Source organism: Neopelma chrysocephalum, unplaced genomic scaffold, assembly GCF_003984885.1.
Source record: "Neopelma chrysocephalum unplaced genomic scaffold, ASM398488v2 Primary Assembly neopelma1_22b, whole genome shotgun sequence".
In the NCBI taxonomy this organism is placed as follows: domain Eukaryota; kingdom Metazoa; phylum Chordata; class Aves; order Passeriformes; family Pipridae; genus Neopelma; species Neopelma chrysocephalum.
In genome coordinates, this window is record NW_020897690.1 from 21,902,187 (window position 1) to 21,928,013 (window position 25,827).

Sequence of the window (25,827 nt, forward strand, 5' to 3'; positions counted from 1 at the left end):
GTTAATAAAAGATAGATGTGTAAAATCTATCATAAACATTTTGTTCACGTTTCCCTTCATCATGTCACAAAGATTTTACAGTTTCAAGTGGATTTAAGCAACATACGTAATTCACAAAGTACATGAGCTGAATAGTCGGTATGCAAGTAAGATTTAAAAATTGGTTACCAGTAAAGTTCAAGTGTATAAACAGAGATTGTATTTTTAGAATACCAGTATTTGGCTTGTTTCAGCAAATCTTGCACAGAGCAATGACTGCACTCTTGTTTCTGTCAGCGGGCCTGATTCTACATTCATTAGTGGGATTTAATACCCTACTTTGTATGTAGCCTCTTGTGAAATTAAATCTGTAATTATTCAGTGTAAGTAAAAGTAATGAATTTGAGCCCAGTGGGATAGTCTCAAGAGACAACCTATAATTTGTTGACGTATTGACACTGTTATTGTTTGCTTGCTTCCATCTGTTTCTCAGTTCAACAAAAACTCTCTTTATGAAGCTTTTACATGTTTTACTCTGCTAAATTCGTGAAAATCAGATTCAAAACATGGCTGAATCAAACAATACAAATGACAGCAAATGATAAAAGAAGAATGAAGACAGTGTTTCCACTACAGGCAGTTGATGGTTAGTAAATATCTACGATATTTTCAGCAATAACAACAGAACTTGTGCTCATGACTTTAGATTCTGTACAGACTCAAAATGAAATCCGTTTTTTGCTGATACCCATATTTCCGGATGTACTGGTTTTGCCTGGGGTGCAGTTAACTTCCTTCATAGTAGCTAGTATGGGGCCATGTTTTGTATTTGTGCTGGAAACAGCATTGACAACACAGGATGTTTTCTTTATTGATGAGCAGTGATTACACAGCATCAAGGCCTTTTCTGCTCCTCATACTGCCATGACAGGAAGGAGGCTGAGGGTGCACAAGTTGTTGGGAGGGCACACAGCCAGGACAGCTGACTTAAACTGACCAAACATACCATGCAACATCATGCTCTGCATATAAATCCCAGGGAATAAAAAGGAAGAGGAGGACATTTGGAGTAATGGCATTTGTCTTCCCAAATCAGTGTTATGTGTGATGGAGCCCTGCTTTCCTAGGGATGGCTGAACAACTACCTGACCACGAAAAGTGAATTCTTTGTTTTACTTTGCACGTGTGCATGGCTTTTGCTTTACCTATCAATCCGTTTTTATCTCAACCCATGAATTTTCTTATTTTTCTGGTTTTCTCGCCCATTCTATCAGGACAGGTGAGTGAGTGGCTGTGTGGTGCTTAGTTACCAGCTGGGATTAAACCACAATACTGGTACTGTTCTCAACTAGTTATCATATAATAAAGTTTGAAACTGTCAGACAAGTTTATATTCGATGTTTATAAGGATACCTTAAAACTGTGTATTGCAAGAATGAAACCCACTTCGCCTCCGTTCTTTTACAAGACTACAGATAATTTAATGAAGGGTCAGAAAAGATACATTGTTCAACAGGAATACTTTAAAATTAAGTAGAAGAAATTCACACATTTTAGGTCATGAAAGACCAAACTGAAGTAGCTTAAGCCCAGTCTGTAATTCTCTAAACAGAAGAACACACTCACCTCTGCAGTTTGATGTGCAAAGCCAGTAGTGTGCAATTAAATAAACTGCAAGTTCGGAATGGGAAGACAATGTACATATTTATAATACATTAAGTTAACGTGTATTATCAAGAACTGTAATACATGTTTTATGTCAACTGTTGAAGCCTGCAGGAGGATGTCTGAGCTTGAAACATACAGTTGGTGGTGGGAAGAATTGCAGTGTGGATTGTCATACTTGTTGCTTTTGTCTCAACCATTTTGATACTAGCCATGATGAGTGTATTCTGAATTCCCCATATAGCATATAATTCTTCTGTATAATTGCTTTTCCTTTTGCAGGCACATAACTTGTTTGAGTGTTAGATGGGAGCAAGGGGGAAGAGATGGAAGAGGAGGAAGGAAACTGGTACTGATGGTATTCTTATCATTATCTGTATGCAACCTTTCCTGTACTGTTGATAGTGCTCACAGTTCAGCAAACCTGCTCATTAAGATTGCATCTAAAATATTGTATTGTGAAAACAGACCGAGGTCTGTGTATTGGTAATATAGAAACTGCATATTTAGTAAGACAATAATTATATAACTCACCAAGGTTGATTGACAAGTATAATTTAATATAAATTTTTACATATGCTTTATAGTTATATTCTGAACTTTAAAAAACTATTTATTTAATATGGACTGTACCCCTTTTGTTTATAAAAATGCATTTAAATTATTCATTAAATATAAATGAAATACCTTTAAATAGTGCTTACTCTGCTTTTGTAATTTTTTGTATCAATGAAATTTTTTTCAACTCTATAAACGTTATAAGAAATAGCAGAAGAGTATAAGATATGCATTTTATGAGATTTCTACAACACAAAATACCAGGAAGAAAAGCTATACACTTTTGAGTAGAGATTAGTGTAGGTCCATCATTCAATTACAAGTTCATAAAGCAGTGAACAAGAAAAGGTCAAAAAAATACCTCAGAAAAAAATAATTATTCGCTCTAAAGGGTGCATTGGCTTTTGTAGTTACGGTTGTTTTAAGAATGTCACTTGTCCTTCTGCAAAAGATGCCTTTGGAGCCAGACAAACCTATTGCCACACTACCAGGCCTCTGAAATCTCTTATTCTAGTTGTAAACTCATGCATTTAATCCCTTCCTGGAGGTGTCTTCCCAGCACTTGATTTATCTCCCTCAGCTTTATTTCTGTCAGGAATCACAGCTGGAAGACCTGTTGGCCACAGCAAATTCATCTACCGCTAGCACTGCAGTGATATAGTAGGAGATAGTGTGAGGTCCTGGGGAAGAAGGTTTTTTCCCTGGTGACATTTGAGGTGGTGGGGACACACTCCCGGGAAGAATACCAGATAATGTACTTTTGCACAATGTAACAGGTGTACTAAAACTTTCCATAATGTCACAGCCTTATTCCTGGATAATGTTCATACCTTTTTTCACACTTATTATAAATTGAAAAAATACTTTATAAAGATGCTTTATTGCCACTCTGTCTCCAGCATGTGACTATTTGGAGAAAAAATACAGCACTTCTCATTTTATAGAATGTAATGCAGCACTTCAAAACTAATTGTCTTCATTATTGCCAAGCAAGCAAAGAAAACATTTTAAGTAAGGAAAACAAACTGTTATGCTACCTTCAAAATCCTGTGTTTAGATTTTTTCTTTGTGAGATTTTCTATAATATGCTCTAATACATCTCCAAATTATGACATGAGATAATTTAATTTAAAATTCTAAATACGTACTCATAGCTGTGATGCCCAAAAAGGAGTCCAGTATGAAAGAGATGATGTCGTGAGTGCAAAAAAAGGCATTGATGACACAGACAGAAGCATATCTGAAGTATATAAACCAAATTGATTACTAACATGCTGCAATTATGTGAAATTTATGCTTTCAAGACAATTTCACATGAAGGTAATGATATATTAGAGATAACTACAAAACAAAGCAATAATACATAAACAGTTATGCACCACTTCAGAAATAAAATAAGATATGGGAGAACACTGATATAATACTTTTGCAATAGTTCTCAAGTGTGTTTCAGACAACACACTATCTTCTACTCACTTCTGTTCATTTTTCCATGGGTTATGCAAAATAAATTTAAGAGAGGATAAAAACATAGTTCCTTGACCTTGACAGAAAAGATTTGATTTCTTATCTAGAGTCATCTTTTCAGTAGTCTTTACAGGATATATTTATGTTTCATTTTTTCCCCTGAGTGGAATAAAAACATTATGGTTTACTTTCACTTATAATATTCCCTTCTTCTTCTGTTTCTAAAAGTTTGTTTTCATACCAAAGTAGAGCTACCAGTAGATAAGCACTGATTTTTTTTCTGTATTTTCTCTAAGGAAAAATAACTGTCCACAAAATTGATTACTTTAAAATATTCCTAATTTCTTATTGTTAAAATATTTTTTTTCTTTTATTCCTAATTCTTTCCTCATTTGGGAGGGAAAGAGGGGGTTATGAGGTAGATATTCTACTCAGGTTAACTTTAACTGTCTTCTTCTACTGCTTGTTTGCTTTAAGAAATACCATTCAAGGTGTCATATATCCCTGTTGTTTTTGCCTGCTAGAAATCTCTGTTTGAACAAAATTTCTGAGGCATATCATAGGAATCCCGCTTGGAAGAGTGAGTCATGAGGACCTGAACAGAACTGTAAAAGGAAATAAGTATTACTTAGTGTTCGTAATGAACACTATGACCTGAAATAAATATGTTAATTTTGGATAGTTAAAATACAGAGATTCTAAATAATATCTCCGTGAAAATAGGCTTAATAGAAGCAATACTTTCTGTAACAGCCTTCTGGGAAACCTCTTACTTTGTTCTAATTATCACATATAGTTACTTTACCCAGTGATTGTTCTGAAATTATATATTTCAAAATAATAAAAATAAAAAGATCTCTGATTACACAGTGCATCAAAAGCAGTGCTTTAGATAGTATTTAATTTAGTAATATCCACATATTTCACATAAAGGTAAGAGATTTTTTTTTCTTTTTTAATCTGGAAACAAAAAGATTCTGGCATTTTATTGTTCTGAGAAGGAAAGAATGCAAAAATATTAAAGTTTTATATTTGAACAGGTAGTAGACTATCATACAAATGTTCCAGCATGCTGCAAGAATTGTTGCATTAATTTCTGCAACATTATATTTGTCTTAATTTCCCTCATAATATCCTGAAAGCATAAGTATGGCTTCTTAAGCTCCATCTGCCATTCTTGTCCTTATTATTTCAGAAAGATGGTCTCAGTACACTTTTCTGGATTTTCATGACATGGCACACTAAAATGTCAATTCCTACCTGAAACCATAAGGAAAACCCAAATCTGTGGGCAGCTTGTGAGAGTTGACAATCTCACCATTTCTTGTTTATGAAGGAGAGAGGCAATTTGTTGTTTTGGTTTTGGTTTTTTTTTTGTTTGTTTGTTTTTAATTGAAATGAAAATCCATGTTGTGACTATTCTGTTCACACTAGCTTCATAACAGGGTTGAGCAGTGCTGGATGGGTAGCATGGATCTTTCCTTTCAAGTACTTATTGAGCATTGCAACAAGAAATACAACCAGCTCTACATGTGTGTAGCTTCACATGTGTTAATAGATAAGGGAAATTCATTCAGATGCACATTTTGACAGAGATAGCACAGCAGTATGTGCTAAACAGAGTGTCAAAAATGTAGCCAGCAGTGCCTGTACAATGTTCATTTCTACCCTGACACAGCCAGTGGGTCAAATCAGTTCCACATGTGAGGAACTTTTGGTTTATGTGGCCAGATTTTATTCACATTTTCAGAGGAATCCTTCATCTCTGTGAGCTGCTGAGTGTTTTCATTCTCTGTTTTGGTCATTAGGCTGGGTGACATAACTGATTTAAATTGCCACTAGAACACCACTGTAGTTAAGAGAGAATTTTTTTCCTCATATAGAATATATTCAACCTTCAAATTTATTTCTCTATTTATTTGTGTCTTGGTTGTCAAACCACTTGATAGAGGATCCATATAAGAAGTCTATGAAAAATATATAGATATTATTTGGTCTACAATTTCCATGCCTGATAAACAGAATATGCTCAAATAATCTTCTTTATGTCTTTTCCTTTTTGAACCTGCTTGTCTGTCATAGCCAAAGTTTGGAACTACTAGTGGGTAGATACTTGAACACTTAGTGTGCAATCGACATTCAATATACACATCTGAGAGACCAAACTGAAACTCTTTTTCTATTTTAGCAAAAGATGGGATAACAATCAGAGCTGGTATTACTGGAGGGCAAAATGTCAGGAAAGCAATCAGCAGATAAGCAGATAAAATGGTGGTGGAATGGTATCACATATCAGACAAGGCTGTGAAGTAATGATCAAACAAGGCTAGAGAAAGATGGAATGAATGTGGAGAATACTTCTGTCACTGGCTCCCTCAAGCACCCCACAGTACTTGATATGAATCTGCTGAAGAAAAACAATTGGACTGTATCATAGGAAACATGACACTTGCCACAAAAAAAGCTTTAGAAGTGCATTGTATGATATTGCAGAATGTATTGTCCCATTTGCCAAGATTATCTTCATTAGGTGAATGTAACATTATTTGAACTATTTGTTGGTCTCAGAAGTTTGAGACTAACATGCATTACATGACCCAGATGATTAGTACAAAAAAAGCATCTTAGAAAAGGCAGTCTTACAATTATTAAATAAATTAAAAAATAATTTTAAAAAGCTTGAATTAGTTTGAAAATTCACATTATTTTCTTAGTGAAGTGTTTAATGAAACCAGATGATTTTGTGTTAACAAGAGATTGATAAATTATTTCTACAGATTTGTTTTTAACAATTTCCTACTGTCTGCAATATTTAGCTATTTTGGTGTGAATTTTATTTGTCTTACAGGTATGAAAGTCCAGAATAATTCCAAAGATTTTTTGTTGAGTGACTGCATACAGTGAAGAGGCCTTGCCTACTCTTTTCAAAATTAAGGCAAGTGGCTGAACTGTAATGAAATATTCTCTTTGTTGGGGTTTTTTTTCACAGTTTTTGAATATACAATGGTTTATAACATAAGATCTCAGGTGAAACAATTAATAGGTTTTAGAAGTCAGATTTATTTTCGGTATTGTACAATTATTTTCTTAGATTATGTATTTATTTTAGTGTTTTGTCTGGATAGATTTTCTACAGTAGTAGTCCACATATGGAGAATTGTATTGGAGCATGTTTTTTTTTTTAATAAATGCACAGTATGGTGATGAAGTGAGTACTGTATAATTCATATAAGTGCTTTAAAAAGATATAAACAAAGAAATAGTATACTGTAGTTCCTGTATAATGGAATATCTATTGGGAAAAAAAATTGCTTCAGAGTTAAGTTGCAAAAGTTAGTAATCTACTCCATAATTTATACAGCTCAGAGTCTTCAAAAACTATGTCTTCATTAAGACTATGTATTCATCATTCTCAAGGTAACTCAAAATTAACTTTTTTCAAGTCAGGGATTTACAAGAAAATACTTAAAATAATGTTAAAGAAATGACATTACCACTTATATCCATTAGTTTAGGGTTTAAAGCAGTAATCCAGAATATGAAGAGATCTGCATATTCTGTCTAATGCATGTACTCAATACCATTATGTCCCATTCTGGGAATGGGAGCTCTGTGAAGAGCTAACTTGGAATAATTAACTATAAAGAGATATAGTATCAGGTCTAACAGAGCAGTCACATAAAATCTGGTAGAACCTGTGTCAGATCCCATCTTCCAGTCCAGAAACAACACCTCTGAATTTGGAATCACAGGAACACAGAACCACAAGACCTCCCAGGTTGGAAGGTAAGCCTAAAGATCATCCAGTCCAACCTTTCATGGGAAAGACAGCCTCGATGAGATTATACAGCAATCCAATTGTGTCTTGGAAACTTTCAGTGACAGAGACTCTACCAAGTTCCTGGAGAGGTTGTTGCAGTGAATGATTGTTTTAACTGTAAAAAAAATTATTTCATATATTGAGGTGAATCCTTGATATATCTTGAGTATTGTAATCAGAAGCTGATTCTTGTTCCTGAGATAAGAACATGGGTCAGAGGGAGGAGATTCAGTTTCAGGTAAACTAAAATAAAACCATCAAAATGATGAAGGGTCTGGAGGGGAAGCTTATGTCAGAACCATGGGTGAATGAAGTCAGATTGAATGTGTGTGTCCTGCCAAACCTTTCTTTAGAAACAAGTTTGCTTAGGATGACATTATATTCTCCTAAAACATTTTTTTCTAAATAGTTAACACTCTCAGTGGGTACACAAAATGCCCAATTTCCAGATCTTGTTCCAAGTAATGTTTCCTGATTTAAGACATCTGTAGGAAAGATTAATGATCCCCTGGCAGGTATTGCATTTTTCTGGGAGCTGGCACTGTAACTTCAAACTTTCAGAAGAGGGCATTCAAGTGGACACTTTAGTACCCTGGCTAGAGATCCTGCCCAGTGGTTATTAAGTGAACAAAAAGAGAAGAGACGCTTTCTTCTTACCTGAAAAGATAGTTTGTGCCCTCCTGTTTTTCCACTGGAAGGTATATCTCAAGTCAAATCTTGTTCGAGAGAGGAAAGCCTATAGTACATAAGAAAAAAAATATTCGATATGTGACAAGCAAACTTTATGAATTTAAACTAATGTAACAGTTTGTCACATTTTGGCTTGAATTATTGCTGCCAATTGTTTATTAACTGATGGTTACTTTTTAGTAGCATAAATACATAAATACTTTGTGTATTTATTCGAACAAAATGTGACATTTCCTACTGTTTCTTCTTCAGCAATAACACAACAGCCTATTGAAGGAATGACTATAGCTTGAAAGGGTAGGGTAGGGAAGGAGCTGCCTCAGGCTTGGTGTGTTTCCTCCATACTTGGTGTGAGTCTTGCAGATCTTTTGTTGAAAAGGGGCCTGAGGAAGTTAGTTGGACTAAACTGTGAAATATAAAATAGAGGTTTATCTTAAAATAAGTAGTGTTACTACTCACTAAACCTGGTTTTCCTCAGAAAGATCCTGGAGGGCAGTAACAACTTATTTCATTGCTAAAGATGCGCTTGAAGTATATTGTAAATATAGGAGAGTACAAATCAATGTATTTGATAATCTAGAAAAGCATCTTTGACATTTAATTTGTCATTGGTAAGAGTGGGTATTATTTATATCCAGACAGGGTAAAGTATTCTGTAATAAATATACTGAAAATATATTCACCTTCACAGCATTTCACAGATGTAGAGGAGTAATCTGTATGGTGTACCTGGAACTGACAAGAAGGGCATTTTAAAACATGAAAACAGTCATGGTAACCTCATCCCTGTTACTGACTCTTCACTTTGATATATGAGTTAGCCAGAAGTCTTTTTTCCAGAAAAAAAAATAGCTCCTATCATAATGTTTGGGATATCAGTTTTATTCAGTATGATTATATAGCTTTTCAGACTTATTTAGGATCATGTGCCTCTTTTTTCCATTCAAAAAGATCTGAACTAAAATTTTTTAATGAAAACTTCCTGTATTAGATATTCTTTCCCTGACTGTGTAAATCAGAGCACAGGTTCCTTTATTTGGGGTAATTTTTACTTAAAAAATAATACTCATGAACAGGTGACATTATAGACTAAATAACTTGTTCTGTGCTGGATGCCACACTGTTCTGTACTGAAGATGGACTGAAGTAATGAATCTTCAGGAATGTTCAGATTTGGAAGGCAACTTAACAATGTTCAATTTCAGATTTTCCTGTCTCAGAAATGAAAAAACAGTTACCTTGAACAGACTGTAGGCAGGAATATCTCTCTGTTTCCAGTACTTCTCTTGTTTTGATTTTTCTACTAGAAGAATCATCTGCTGTTCCCAGCATGAAGATATTATTTTGAGGCATGTGCCAAAACCTCAGCGGTAATGCTAGTCTTGAGGAAAGGAACATATTTTCACCCCTCCTTGATCTCTCATCAAGGTCAGTTTGCCACCAGTCTCAAGAACTACCACCACTCTTTGCTGTTGGACACCCTTTGAATGATAACTGTATGGTTTTTGCTCTCATTCTCTAGACTGTGAAACACTGTTCAAAATCTCACTAGATTTTGAAATGGAAGGACTAAGTGCTTAGCTTCTTATGATAAAAAATTTTAATTACCGGTCAGTATTGCTTTCAATGGGCTGTGTGCAGCTGCACCTATAGAAGCAAGTCCTCAGCTTCTGTTGTCTGGGAAAGAAATACTTACATATTCAAAATAACAGGTATTCAAAACTTCAAATATGTATTATTTGGTTATGTCCACAGGAGTATTTTAAATAAGCTTCTGTTCTGTCATTTCTGAATTTTATTGTAGAGAGTCAGTGCTTTCAGCGGAAAGTAAATAAAGACTGACAGCACTTCTAGTGTTCAGAAAAAAAAAAGCAAGCTGTTCAAGGATGTGTAAAAATGCAGATTGACATAAATTGAGTCAATATTACAGAAACCATTCACGCAAAGCAAACAATAATGTCATGATAAACAATAGAGTGAATATGGGGAAATGACTGTTTTATTGATAGTGAGTCACATCATTCTTTTTTAACTGCTTGAACATTAGTGTATATTTGATTAAACATGGGAATTTTGGACATAATTTCAAAACAAAACCACTTCCTGTAGAACAAGCAAAAAATTAAAACCAGAGTGTTATTTAGATTGAACGGTTTGAAGTATGACAAAGATAAATCATCTTGATCAGTAGAGTAATAGAAATTGATTTGTAGCGTGCCAGATTGTCTGATGTTTTATTCTGCTTATCAGGTAAGGAGGAAAGATACATGGATTGAAGATGAGGGTAGGAGCTCAAATCACAAAATTTATAGCTGGTTGGACCTGAGGTATTTCTCTGGGCTTTCACCTTTTGCTCTATAAGTCTCTGCAGTCAGCAAAATGACTCTGTGCTTCTTGGCACTAAATTTCACTGTCAGTTTTATTGCCAAGTGTCTTCCGTTGTACCCCTTGTGGTACTGTGCTCACTTTCAGTGTCTTAGCAGATCCTTCCACTTTCCACTTGTCCTCGTTAAGGCTAATGCACTTATTTCACAGTTACCACCAACAGATATGGAAGGTATGGAAAGACTTTCTAACTTAAGGATCAGAGAAATTCTCTGTAAAAATTATTGTGCTCTTTTACCTTGTTTTCTAAAGATTCTGAAAACAGGTTTGAATAAGCCAGTTTTAAAATGTCTCAGAAGTCTGGGTTTTGTCCTGTTTAGAGAGCTATACTTCTCAGGATTCTGCAAGCAATAAGAATTTTTTTTTCTTCTTCGTGTTTTACATAGTTTGCTTCCACCAGTGTATTTGATACCTTCCTTAATGGTGCTTGTAGAACCCATTAACCCTTCACAATTGGTGCAGTTTGGGCTGTCAAGTAACCTTTGTAATATCAATGTATTTTGTTACTTTGTAGTTCTCTCTTTTTTTCCAAATCATTTCTATGTAGAACAGCACAGGCTGTTGATATTTTAATGATATCAATATCTGATTATATTCTGCTGCAAAACCTGACCACTGTATTCCTACTATTTTGTATCTGTTAGCTTCTCTTTCAAAGCAATTCTCCTCTTCCAGTGTGTCATATTATCTTCCTATAAATATTTTATAAAGTATTCCATCTTTACTCCACTACTAACCTCCTATTCTGTGATGAAATAATTGAAATAGTTTCTTATTGGTGGGAGTTTTTAATTCTTACTGGTAGTTTAAGTTTGTCTTAAACTCCTGATGAACATCCAGGTTATAAAACACATTGCTGTGATAGAGTATAGATTTTTATGGCTAATCAAGTAAGATTCCTATGTTCAAAGTCAAACTATAATTAGGTAGTAAGAATGACTGCACGTGTCCAAGAACTTTGTGTGTTCTCATCGCATGAAAACTCTTTAATCACAATTGACAGTTGATGAGACATTCACAGTCTTTCACCACTGAGTTGCATCCTACCTAATGTAATCTAATTACTTTATACAGATTTTGCATAAGAAAAAGCACTACAAAGCAATCACAGATGAAACCTCTATGCCTGGTTTGAAATTCCTTCCATCTGGATCTCAGCTTATATGTAATCTCAAATGTACTTCAAACAATTTAAATCCTGCCCTGTATCAGATTTCGCATCTCTTTTTTAAAAAATTAGGGAAATGTGGAAGGGCATGGAGAATATTTTTGTTCATAGCTTAAAGATAAGAAAACTTATGTTTTCTTTTAATTGCTCTGTCCAATATCAGTGACTGGATCTATGGGAAATCCAGCATTAGAACCCAGGCTTCTAGCTCTCAGAGACCGGTTTTAGCTATTATAAAAATACTGCTTATGTCATTTAGCAAAAAGATGCTAGATTTATATACCATCACACATTTCAAAAGTGTAATGAGGGCAGAATTGTTTCTCACACTGATAAAATATTAATATTGAAAACTGAGGTTACTCAGGAAATCATAAAAGGACAGTTCTCCTGGAAAGCCATCTCAGACACATTCCACATCCCCTCTCTCTTACTGATTACATTAATAACACATCATTCAGTGCATTAAGCATTACATTTAACAAACAGCAATGAAAATATTACTTCCTATATAGAACTGCAGAGGCAGTGGTGTAAGAAAAACATTGTCAGAAAACTTCCTGAATTTTTTGCCCTCTGCCTGCCTCAAGTGTATAAAAAACCAAGGTGTGTTTTGTTTCTTGCATCCCCAACTAAATTCTTCTCTTGTGCTGGTGAGAAAGTAAAAGAAATTAAATACTGAAAAAATCTCAGGCTACATCAATCAGCTTTTTTTTTCTGGAGGGAGTGTATGTAATGCGTGTGATGGAAAAGATGGCTTATCTTTTTTTCCTCCTAATGCTTCCAAACTCATATCTAGAGGCCTGACATCCTGTCATCCTGCCTGACACTGCAGGAAGCTCCTAAAAAGAATTAGTAACCAGATAGGGAGCTCCTCATACCTGATTGCTATGGGTGGAAAAGACCATTCAGTATATCTCAGCCTAGGACTGTGTCAGGTCCTTTTGCTGGAGTCCCTAGTTTGACATTCATTGTATTTTTGTTGTTGGCTGAAGTAATTTACCACAGTTTTATGGTGTACTGACCTTCCAAAGGTTGTCCAGCATGCCAATAATGCACATAACAGGAATCTGTCTTTATGGGCCTTATGAAAAACAAAGGAGGAACTCAGGCACATACACTGTTCATGTTTAGATTAGGTAGAGGAAGTCATGGAATTGACACATAAGTATAAAACCTGCTCTGAATGGCCCAAACCATATTTTCACTGCTGTACTGAGAATTCCTGCTGAAAACATGTTTTCCTTTATTCCCTACCTCAACCACAAACCCCATATTTATGTCTGTGTAGTCTAAGTACTATGAAAAGACAAAACTGCAGGGGAAACACCTTTGTATAAAAAGCATATAATTCTTAGCTGTGAAAGGTAACAGGTGCAATTGTGTGTTTGTGTGTAGGGTTCTGGAGTGACTGGTTCCCACTGTCCCAAGCAAAAAGCTACCCTAAGACTGATGGATGTGAGATAATCTGTACTATGTTTTATTTTTCCTCATTTTATTTCGCAGTAACTTTGATAGTAGTATATTTTTTGTATACATCTATGCTCCAGATAGCTTTGCTACCAATGTAAATGCCATTTTTCTTTCCATTAAGGTCATTATACTGCAGTTTCTTAAGGTATTGGGTTGTATTAAAGTGTGTAGGAATACCTTCCTCGGATATTACATTGCACGAAATTATACGAGAATGTCTCTGATTTCATGAAGTCTCTGGTTATTGTGCCAAATAATGATTATGCAATTTGTGTTTTGACAAGAATCACTGTAAGAGAAAAAAATGAGGTAAGAGTACTTGTCAGCAGATAAAGGCAGAATAAAATCAGCTTGTCAGATTCCATAGTTGCCTCACATGAATTTCTTAATTTTTCCCTGTACTTCACCCAGCCTAAGTGAATGAGCAAGTTTGAGGTGGCTTTCCGTCAAAATCTCCAACAGTCAGCGAAAGCCCTTCCCCTCCCTCTCTTTTTCAGCAAAGAAAGGAAAGGAAAAAAAATTATAGAAACTGAGAGAAACCGAAACCAACTGAATTATACCAAAATATATGTGTATTTTTACATATATACAGTTATATGCAGTAAGGATATTATGTACAACTCCCAAGAAAGGGAAGAGGGGAAGGGAAAATAGAAAAAAGGGGGCAAAAAGGGACAAAACCAAAACAGGTATGCACAAACGAGAAACCTGGTAACTAACAAAGTAAAGAACTAGTAAAATCTCACCGCTTCCCTTGAGAAAAGCAGAACACAGCCCCGCACTCTTCCCTCACACGTGGTAGACAACAGCAGTCGCTGCAGGCCTCAGCTCTATATAAGCAAGGCCAACGCAAGGAACCTACTGTTCTCAAAACTCGCCGGAAGAGAAGAGAGAGAGGTCTCTCCCGTCAGCTTTATTTATACTTCAGTTTACGTAAAGGAATAGCATGGAATACTTCCTTGGTCACTTCCCTAGTTCCTTCCTGGTTACAAGCTGGTGTCCAGGAAGGCCAAGGCTGAAACTATCACAGTGAACCCTTGTATTCTCCACAGATCACCAGCCTCTCCCACTGCTTGTACCCATACCTGACCAGAAGTAACAGTAGAGGACCAACTTCCCTCGTTTCCTTCCAGTAACACTTCCAGCACTGTCATGTTCCTGCATGTTCATGTTCATGAACTGCAGTTCAATGATTTTCAAAATGGTATTTTTAGTCACGTTATTCCAAAATCACTAAACTCTGTAAGCTATTACAGGAGAGCAGAGTTTCTTGAATATTTGCTGGGCAAGGATGGTAAGGGCTATTCATACCACTTTTCAGCAGTTTAGGGGAACCAAAATATGAAGCTTATTGGAAATATGTGGGGTTTATATCCTCCAGGCAGAAGATGCATTTTATAGCCCTTGTTTGAAACTTTACCTGTTGTTATCCTTTCACTACTTCTAGTAACCATTTCAATTCAAGTATTATAATGCTAAGGCTTCAGCTAATAACTCTTAAGGGTAACAGAATCCCCCTCGTAGGCCAAAACAAAGTCTATCTAAACCAATACCACATTTCATGTCAATAGCATTTAGGCATTTTGTGATATTCTGCCCAGCCTGCAGCATAACACAGCTCAAGAATAGGTCTTGTCTTGTATATTTTTCTTCATATGAAAGAAACTAGCAAAATATGAAATTAATTTTTAAAGGTAATTGTTTCTATGAAGCTTTACTTTTTTCTAGTATTTGCTCTAGAAAGAAATATGTGAAAAATAATTCCTACCTATCAAAATCAAAATTGTTAAAAGCTAGACTTTGCACAAATCTTAAAGTTGTAAGCCATCTAAGTAGTTTTTTTCCTAAATATATGAGTGATTACTCTTGTCTTTATGGGTTATTAGGATATTGTTGAAACACAATGAAATTACTGATTTAATTCTCTCTATATTGCTACATATGAAGTTTTATTAAGTTACTGAAAAAAATAATATTAATGGTTATGTTATGTTCTACCAAAAATCATCTTTTCCTTTTTAAAAGTGGATTAAGAGAAAATAATTCTAATTTTTGTTTAGCTCTGTTACCTGCAACTTATATAAAATAAATTTAATCCATCTCTGTTTCAGGCATTAATTTTGTGACCAGTGATTCACAACAAGCTTTCTTCTCTTGAAAATTGCATTAAAAACTGTGATTATGACCTCACAAAAAAATCAAAAAATGGCTAATGCTTAAGTTCTTTCTAAGAGGAAAAACCCAAGTTTGTCTTTCTAAAGAAAAAGTGCATTGGGAAAATAGGAATAGAAGAGGATGGTAAAATGAAACTCCTGGGCTTCACAAATTTGTTTCTGTGTGTCACTACTTTATTTGAAGTATATCAGGGAGAAAACCTTTGGTAAGTAACTTCTTACACTTCTTTATGACAAGAAATACTGATATTGAACTAAATACTGAACTAAATGCCCATGATTATTATCTACAACAGCCTCTTTCCAGTAAATTTAGATATCTACTAAAAATACTATGTGAAACAAAAGTAAATGTCTAAAAGTCAAATATGATTCATTACCATAATAGAAACTTATACAGTAAACATAAAAGCTAGATAATATCATACTGCAATGCCTACAAATAATACATCCATGTTTGTGGGAAAAGAGAGTATTTTCTGTTCGTTGACTGAGAAAGATATTTACAAAAACTTTCAATTTGTTGCTTTTCTATCTGCAGAGTGATTGTAGTGTGGAAATGGATTTTCTGTTATATTAAACATAAAGGAATAGTTCGGGGGGGTTTCTATTAAGAATAAATTGCTTTTGTTGTTTATTAATTTAGAAATGTTTATAAACTAATGGCCTTATTAGACTCAGAAAAAACTCATTGTGTTGCCAAAATATTTAAATATTTTGAGATAAACTAATAATGGATATGAAATTTTGTCACCACTGCAAATAACAGAAATGTACAAAAATAATTTCTATTCTTTATATCAGAAATATCAGTTAATATAGTCAGATATACTGTAATTAAGTGCCAGTGAACATGAATAGTCCTTTAATATAGGCAGATGTCATATGACTATTCCAAATAACACATTCCTTTTTATTTTTCTAAGCCGTAGGTAATTGGTTCATTTTTTGGTTGTTGCATGCATTCTTAAAATCCAGAGGAAAACAAAACTACTCATATCTGCTGATATGTCCCCTTTTTTATGTGCTTATTTTCATATTTTAGACATTGAAAAAAATTTAAGTCACCCCATGGTTTCCTCCTGAATATGTATAATTCTTGCACATATTACATTTCACTTCTCCCAAAAGATTTTGTAAAAAAAAAAAAAACCAAAAAAAAAACAACCAACAAAAGTTCAAGTTTTGGGAAGAACAGTCTGGAAAAATTGTAAATATCCTTCTAATATCATTCCTTGTAGAAGTATCCAATAGTGAACATATTTGCAAAAAAAAAAAACCTGATTGGTTTCACCATAGACTTAAGTTGTGGCATATATATATAGATATATATATATATCTATATCTCAGACATATGTATATAATATATATCAGATAGTCAAGAAAGTCAAGAAAGATCTTAGCAAACCGTGTCTTAGTAACCGGATTTATATAAAAATAGAAGAAAATGTTCCTCTGTTTTGGGATTTTTTTGTCTTTGTGCAATTCTTCTTTTTCACTCTCATTTTCAGTGGTTGGTTAATTTTCATAAAAGTTTTTGTAGTGGTTTGAACCAGGTTTTCCCCCTGAAACTAGGAAAGTGGTAACCCCAGGGGGTGGTGACCCTTGGGGTTTGACCCAATCAGTACTCTTGCAAAATATAAACATATGTCTGGAGACCAGAAAAGAAGCAGTGGTACTTGTTAGTGGGAAGAAGAGGTGGCCATGTTGTGGTGAGGCCATGAGGAGCCCCTTGGGGGCTTTGCCCCCCCCCAGCCCCCGGCTGGGGGGCTATGTGGACTTGGAATGGTGTTGAACTGAACTAAGTGCCTGTGGCTGAGAAGTTGGAGGAGTTTTCTCCACTGCGAGTGGGCGACGGAGCAGCAGGGACAGCAGCGTCCGAGAGCAGTGGCAAAGAGCCAACAGATAAGAACCAGAAGAAGCAGTAGAAGCCGGTATGCTGCATGGAAGACACAGAGGTGTCTGAGGAAAAGGAAAAGCAGCAGCAGGAAGAGAACCAAGCCAGCAGCAGAGACAGAGTTTGTTGGGGTAAGAACTAAATAACCAAAACCCCCAAACTCCCCTGGAGACTCCTCTGAAGAAAGAGGAGGATGATTGGACTCACTTGAAGAGTCTTGGAGTGCAGTATGCACTGCTGAAAGGAGCTAGGAAGCTCATGGCCTCCTGAGAGCTAAAGCCAGGACAGCCAAAGGAATGTGTGTGTGTGTGTGGGGTGACCTTGGCCCCCCCCCCCACTGCTGCCAGGCTTCAGAGAAGCTGGCAGCCATCTTTGAGTCAGAGCATGGGAGCTCTGCACAGGGGCTTGATTTCCCCTGAGGATACCAGACCGTCACGAAGACCCCTGTGCTTCGTGATATGACTGTGGTGACGCGACCTTGTCTGGGGTTACGCAGCCCACGGAAAGACCCCCGTTTTGAAGACAGAGAGCCGAGAGAGGCTTGGAGGCCTCCCTCGTGTGTGCTGGCAGAGAGCCAGCAACTGCTGCCTGGAAGAGAAGAAGAGAGCCTGCTGCCTAGAGAGAGACCTGCTGCTGAGAGACTGGAAGGGGTCTTTTCTTCTTCTTCTCTCCTGGACTTTTATTTGGAGGGAGAAGAGATTTGGCCCATTGTAAATATTATTGTCATGGTAGAGATAGAAATGGAGTTAAGATTGTATGCAGTATATTATAGTATTTATTTATGTGTATAGTCATTGTAATATATTCCTTTCCCCCCATATTGAGTCTTGTGTTTTTGTCTGGAAAACCCATCTCACATAGGGTCGAGATGTGGGAGGGGGGCTAGGAATCAGAACTGGATTTTGAGACTGCTCAAACCATGACAAAACTCAACAAATTGCCATTTTTTAAAATAAATATGTATGCTACCCACTATTATATTAAAGGACTGCAGTTGCATCAATAGATAGCAAAAATAGAAAGCAAAAACCACGTGTTAAGAATAGCATTCCTAAGTATTCAGAAGGAAAAATTCTATGAAGTGTGACATCCTCTGAAAAATCCAGCGTTATTGTCCTTTGGTTATCTCATACAGCTCAGTCTGATGCAAGACCCCTGAATTAGGACCAGGTTTGGAACTAAAGAGACCTTGTGTCGTTATGACACACATAGCCTTTCAACTCAGCGCTGAGCACATCAATATTGGCTTCAGCAACTGCACACTTCTTATTTGTACTGTATAGTCCTATCAGATCACCTCTATTGAATTTGATTATGTCACGGGGATCTGACAGCCTCCTAATCTCTGGGGAAACTGCCCACTCCTAGTTATTCAGTTATATTAACTCAAGAATAAAATTATAAGTAACTAATTCACAAATATAAGATAAATTTGCATAGCTGTATACTGGACCAGAACAAATTTAAGGGAAGGACAAGAAAAGTCTTATGGTCCCACAGCGTAATTGCTCGTTAGTACCCAGCAGCAGACCAGTAAGTCCCAAAGAAGTATCTCCATTCCTCAGTTAGGCATAAGCAGAGTTATTTTTGCATGACCATTTTCCTCCTGTGTTGGTTCATTGCCACTGGTAAATTTGTTTCTTTTTTGTGTGTGTGTGTGAGAAATACTTGGTTGCCTGGTCTATATTTTACTCTGGCCTGGTTGGATCTAGGTGGAGTTCAGGGATGGGCAAGGGAGAAAAGTTTCAGGGATTCAAAAATGTGTTGGTTCTGTTATGGTTGTATCAAGGGGCATCAACATGTCATCTTATGAAAGTTCTGTGGCACTTTTCTGTTGCACTTAAAATGTAGCTAAACTAAAATATGTTCTGTAGATAAACAAAAACAGTTTCATGGTATATCTAATAATTAATAGACTTAGTTATAAAGCCTAATACATAAAGGAGCAGTATATGGATAAAGAAGCAGAGAGGTTGAACAATAGCAGAATTGCTTTTTTTCATTTCACTACAAGGACTTCACAAGGCTGATGTAGCTTGCTGCACTTTAGCAGAGCTGAAGCCCTTCAAATACAGACCTTGTTATGACACTTGTTTTGTGCTTCCCTGATCCCATTCTGCTACCTGCCCTACCTGAGGGGAAGGTTTTCTCCTACCTTCTTGAAGGGCTCCTATTGCTCCTAAAACTTCACACTTCCAAGCTGTTTAGGTGAAGAGGCTTTTAATAGACAGCCTATTACTAAGCTGTGCCACAGGTACAGTGGAGCAGCAACTGTTTCTACTTCTTTAAATTTAACAAAACTTTTGAGATTGATTGCACTTTGGTGTTGTTGGCTGTGTTCTTTTTCTAGCCTGTTTTATTTAGTAGACTTTTAATAAAAATAATTATAGACATTATTCAGTTTAGTAATGTAATCTGTCATGCAGCTTTGCATTGATTGCAAAAGTACACAGTTTAGTCAGCTGTATAATCAAGATCTAGCATCAAGTGAAATGTGCACCCAAGATACAGATCAAAAACAGATGTGAGGAGGAAAACAATGAGGTAATAGCAAGGTAAAGTCACACTCTGTTTTGTGAAAATAGAAATTTTTTCTATGTAAGAAACTGAAAGAATGGAACTAGAAGAACTGTAGAGTAAAATGGATGGGGACAGAGGCAGGGAGGTAAGAAAGGAGAAATTGAGTGTCCAGGCATAGAAACCAAGGGGTGCAATAGATAAGAATAAAAGAAAATCAAGACTACTCTTCTGTTTAATCACAGAGTTATGCTTAAAACAATGATTATACTCTCATGACCTTGCAAGTAGACTACAGAGCCCTATGTTAATTTAATACTGCACACAGCCACTCCCTTTCTTTCCTTACACTCACATGCAGCCAAAGTGGGGTAGATGCAGCAGTGAGGGGCAGGTTCAAGTTCTCTGATTTTTCATGGTGAGAAGTGTGCAAAAGGACAACAGCAGTGCAGTGACACACAAAAGAGGTAACCTAGATATAGAACAATCTTCCTTTAGGCAACTTTCAGGTGTCTATGTTACATTTGATGTTCATCAATTAACTCAGTTTAGGACTTTACTGTGTACTGTCTGTTCTGGGAATTGCAGCTCCTATGCCCTACAGATGCTTATGCAGTCACTAATGTACAGAAAGGAATCTTTTATATTTTCCTAGTCATTGTATTCCAGTAAAAGAAAGTGATCTGTGTTCACTGTAAGAGCAAAGCAAATACAACTGTTATAATTTCTACATTATTCCTTCCTTTTCAGTCTTTTAATTGTTCATACGGTAGTTGAGGAGGGGGAAGGAAATGCAGTAGTTCTCTGTTGTTCTGTGATTTCTGCTCCATGGCACCAAATCAACTGTCTCCTAATCAGACAACTGTTATATATTTTATTACAATATTGTGATGGTATAGTGCTTTCTGGGGTAGAATCAAGACCACAGTTTCTTCTCCTTAAAGATGTTAGTCAGCTAACAGGAAGAAGTGGAGAAAAACATAATTATCTTGTTAAAATTCTGCAACAGGAATTAAAAGACAAATGACTATCAGAGTATTAATAAGCTCTGAGTTACTCTATCTGTAGGCTACATGTACTGTAACTAATCCAAGCATGGAGCTTGTAATTTCAGGATAAAAACATAACTCACCCTTGGGTTTGTCTGTTTTTGAACTGTTTCATTTATACTATTAAATACAGTGTGCGCACTTTAGACAGACAATTAATTTTTAAAAAACTTTATCTTGGAGTAAAAAAATGTCTTCTGTACTTCTGCCTGCAATATTTCTTCTGAAAATGCCAGTGAAATTTAAAATATTTTTAAAATAATTATAATCCTTGGTTGTGGCACTTGTAAAACAAATGAGATTCCTAGATTAAACTTTTCAGTAGTGCTTGATAAATTTGATTTTAAATGTGGTTCATTTATAAATGCCTGTTCAGTTTGAATTATTTATTATGGTGGGATGAACATTTATATTCATATACCGAAGAAATAAAAGCTAGCTTAATATGTCAATTACTAATAAAGAATTTGCAGAAAATATTGAACATATACTGATATCATGTAGAGTTTTAACATGACTGTTAAAACATGTCTCTGGGAAATAAGAGAAAGGTCTGTCAAACTAAGAAATTAATTTATTGTAATAGTAAGAATCTGCCAAATGCAAAGAAACCGTACCTAAAGTATTTCCCCCCATCTCATTGAACAGTTCTTCAGAGTGTCAGTACAACACATATTGTAGCATGCAGTCATTTTCAGGCTGGCAGTTTTACAACAACTAGCAAGCATTGGGTTGTCTGCAATGTTGTTATATTTATTGAGACTCAATTCCAGCTGGGGTCTGAGTGGGCACTTTCTATAGTTAGATCTATGCCCTTTTGGGAATATTTCTTAAAAGAAAATTAAATGCTAAAAAAGTGATATGGCAGAAATGTAATTCTGTTGTCGCAGTTTCTCAGGAGAGGTTTTGGGGTTTTTTCGTCTGTAGTCCTTAATAAATTCCAACAGAAAGACTATAAACAATGGTCTTTAGCATAATTTTGAACTAGCCTGATTAATACAAGATTGATATTCTTATAATAATGTCCACATTAGAGATATTAATTGTTTATTTAAGCATTTATTTCAAACTCCTACTATCACCTGGGGAAGAGGGAGAGTGAATATAACCAGATTTTCTAGTCTTTTGTTCGTTTCTAAATCTTCCTTTAGACAAATTTTCTTTAATAAATACCAGATCTTATTGCTCAAGAAAATTTGGATGAAAATCTAACTTGATAAAACTCTAAATTGATAAAAAATTATGAATATGACCTCATTTTGATTTTTCCTGATAATATTCGTAATTAAACTTTTCCTATAGTTACTCTTCTTGACCATTAGGCATGAAACAGAATTCTCTGTGAATCCTTACAAACTTTATAACTTGTTTTCGATGAGAAATTACAAACAAAAGTTTATTCAGAAAATTAAATTTATTGTTCCAAGCAAAGAAGCAAGCCAACTGATTTAATATCAAATAACTCTTATCATCATGATGATTTTTTTCTAGAAAATAAAAGGTGCATAACTTTCAGCAATAAATATAACTGGGGAAATATGTAACTTTCAGTGCACAATTCATTAAAAGGAAAAAGGAAGAATTTAGAACAATTTGTTTATTGCAATAAAGGTATGTGGTGAAAGACAAATGTAAGCCGAATTATTGATAGTAATATGACTGAATTCCTCTTAATGTGGTATATATTTACATCTTAATCTGCTTTGACCTTGGCTTGCATATATCACAGTTGAATTTAATTTATATGTGTCAATAAGGTTATTAAATATAAGATCAATTACTTTCTTATTTTTTTAAATTTTCATGTAACTGTCAGTGTCATTTGTAAGTGATTTATTATTCCTCCTTTCCCCTCAAAGTAATGTAGGGTTAATAATCAGTAAGTTAAGGTTAATATCTGTGAATCTTATAATGTACGATTAATGATATGAAGTTGACATTTTGAACAAAGTTCTCTCAGATCACGAGAGAAGCAGATACTTGTGAATTCAAGATCCTTGCTATTTATTAGAACAGACTGTGACATTACAAGATGGGTGCCTACTAAATGTGTTTCAGGGAGGAGAATAATCTCTGCTCGGTCCACAGGGACAAATACCAGAGTCATCAGAACAGGTGCTGAGGAAACATTACTCATCTAGGAGGAATTCTTCAACTAAATCCCAGTCAAATTCCTGAACAACTTCTTCAAGATATCATTCTCTGGGGGACAAAATTATTAGGACAGTAATAAAAAGTTATCACACAGACAGAAAACCACGTCAATGATTATTAAGTTCTATCCTAAAAAAATACAGGGTAAAAACAGGCACCTATTAATCACAAGGTGCTGGATGAAAATGTTAGTTCATGAAGACGTTATTTTTCTTACTGAGTCACACACAGAACCCAAAATCTTGCTGAATTGAAAAGAAAGCCCAAGCCATGTTACAATTATATAAGAAAAGATTCAGGACAACAGCTCAAGATTTGAAGGACTGGGAACACGTGATCATGCTTTTATGTCAAGCTGAATAGTACCATAGCAAAAGAAAAACTTCAGTAGGAATTTACAAAGAGAAAGAACATAACAAAAACTAAAAGCAAAAGTACAATGAAAAGTTGACCAGAGGAACAAATTTACAGAAAAAGGAAGATAATGAAACAGAAATGACAACTGGAGAATAATGGGCAGTGAAAAACTCATTTTCTATCCTCTTGAACAGATGAGAGTTCCAGCTTGTGGAACTATTCTGTTGTACACCAGTAAAAATAAATAGAGCTACTTAGTCAGGAAAAGTGGAATTTAACCTGTTACTTCCCTTCAAACTTTATCAAGAAAAATAAATACTGTGAAGGAAAATTTTATTTAGAGTATACAAAAGCTGGGGAAATAGCAGCTTGAGCTATATAATGAAAATAATTCTTTAAAAAATGAGCTACCTATCTCCCTTAATCACAATGTACAAATTTGGTTAAAATTCATCTCTATGGATAGCTCAGTGTTTCCTTTTTGAGGTCTATGAAATATACTGAGGAATATGTGACAATCCAGTAACATACTCTGAAAGAATATATGAGGATTAAACTAAAGTTATAGAGGAAGACACATGATTTTTGGTAGCAATTTACCTCTTGGTAGTCCAGAAATTCAAGCATTCCTGTTAAAAAAAAGAAAGTACAGTATACTTTCAGGTATTGTACTTCGTGAGTTACCTAATAGAGAAAGAGTTATCTTAACTAGTTTTTCCCTGACATTATCCACTGGATTGACTTTTTTCAAATAGATCTTGATATTAGTTGGATATAAGATAGCAAGGTCTTGATATAAGCAAGAAATCCCAATATTAGCTAAAATAAGAAAAGGCACTACTAACCATCATGACTAGTTTTGAGAAATTTTATTGCTCCCACATTAAATTCAGAATTTAAAAAGGTAAATCATCACACAGTTTTATGGTTTTAGGCTGTGCAATACTACCTTTTAGGTTTTGCAGTTTTTTTCTTCCCAAACAGCATGTAGACCCAGACAAAAAAGTCAATATAAGTAATTGAACATATTGACAGCTATTAAATGGTTGTTTGGTAGCTGCAGAACACAAAACATAAGCCTGATCATCGAAGAAGCACTTTTGCTGTTTGGTGTTCTTGCCTGCCTTTCATATTGTTCCATTTTCTGTCCTGCTGCTTGAACCTAGTTTCTTATCAATCTCCATAAACAAATAGGGGTTTTAAAGCCACTTCAAAGTTATCTAATAATTTAATTTGTAATTGCAAGATCTTTGCTTCAGGGGATCTGTTGCGTCAATCAGCACTGAAGCAATTATTTAATTTGCAGTTATACATTAGATTACATAATATTTACAAAATTAGCATGCATAAACAAAAAATTATAACTTCATGAGAAATACTGTAATTCTGATAACAATAAGGAATGCAAATATTTCCTTTTGAAAAATGCCAAGTACATGACAGTAAAATGCTTATAAGCCTGGAGGAGCAATGGCTGTCTGAATCTAACTTATTTACCATTGATGTGATCAATACTTTAACTGAATTAAATCAGATAACACTGTGTTAATGAATGACCTTTTCCTTGTCTGTCTTGTCATCCAGCAGTTAATGATAAGTTGAAATACATACTCTGAATAAAAAGAAATTAAATTGAATAGTAAGAGCTATAGGCTCTTACTCCAAGCTTGCCTGATAGCTACAGACTTCATAGCTAAGAGCTATGAAGCATGCTTCAAATTGGTCTTCACTCTGCTGGTGCAGGGTGTTTTTTGAGTTTACTGCAGAGGATTTCAGTACCCAGCAAATGATTCACCTTAAGGGTGAATATTCAGAACAGCTTCATTTCTGTTTTTGTGTACCTGCAATTTAGATAAAAGGTGTTCATTAGAAATACAGTTTTACTTTAATGTAAGCATATCCAGCTTTTTTTCATTACTTCTATTAGTTACAAAACATAGACTGCTGCTCAGGGCCATTGCGGACAGCAGAAAAAGTTGTATCATTTCTTCTCTGAAGGGTGTGTGGTCTTTTTATCTGCCCAGTTGATGTCTTTCCAGTAACAGGAGATAAGTACCGGAAAACTTTTGAATTGTTGAGAATTTAGTCAGAAAATTATATTTTCTCAATATATAATTTTCACAAAATCAAATCATAATTAAGCAGCAGTAACATTATGGCATTCCATTTATGAAAAATCACTGAAAATGATCTTCAATTGTAAACTCATTTGCTTACATGAGTTCTGCAGAAGTTTTCCCAGTTTGTCTAAGAGGAATTACAATATAAGACAAAGGCCAGAACGTAAGATCGGACTTGTGGAGTCTGGAACTGAATTTATAGTTTGCTAGAAGCAAGTCACATATAGCAAGAAAGATCAGTGCTCTTTTAAAAATTGTTTTCTATTATACGGGATAAGGATACAGATTTTCTACCGGCTTTGACAGAATGAATAACATCCACTGTAGACAGACACAGTAAGATGTATTTTGGCT

General features: G+C 35.2%; 1 long non-coding RNA gene across 2 annotated transcripts in view; it reads right to left on the reverse strand.

Annotated features, from left to right (window-relative positions):
• The window catches only part of LOC113966810, a 35,978-nt gene extending 11,994 nt beyond the window's left edge, over positions 1 to 23,984 (reverse strand). Inside the window, exons 1-6 of one of the 2 annotated variants that reach the window (XR_003533968.1) lie at positions 23,954 to 23,984; positions 12,758 to 12,816; positions 8,863 to 8,914; positions 8,147 to 8,225; positions 3,351 to 3,442; positions 1,606 to 1,650 (exon numbers count right to left, since the gene is read on the reverse strand). This is a non-coding gene — a long non-coding RNA (uncharacterized LOC113966810). The remainder of the gene's footprint in view (positions 1 to 1,605; positions 1,651 to 3,350; positions 3,443 to 8,146; positions 8,226 to 8,862; positions 8,915 to 12,757; positions 12,817 to 23,953) is intronic. The other variant, XR_003533969.1, reaches the window with a different exon arrangement.
• Between the last annotated feature and the right edge of the window lie 1,843 nt (positions 23,985 to 25,827).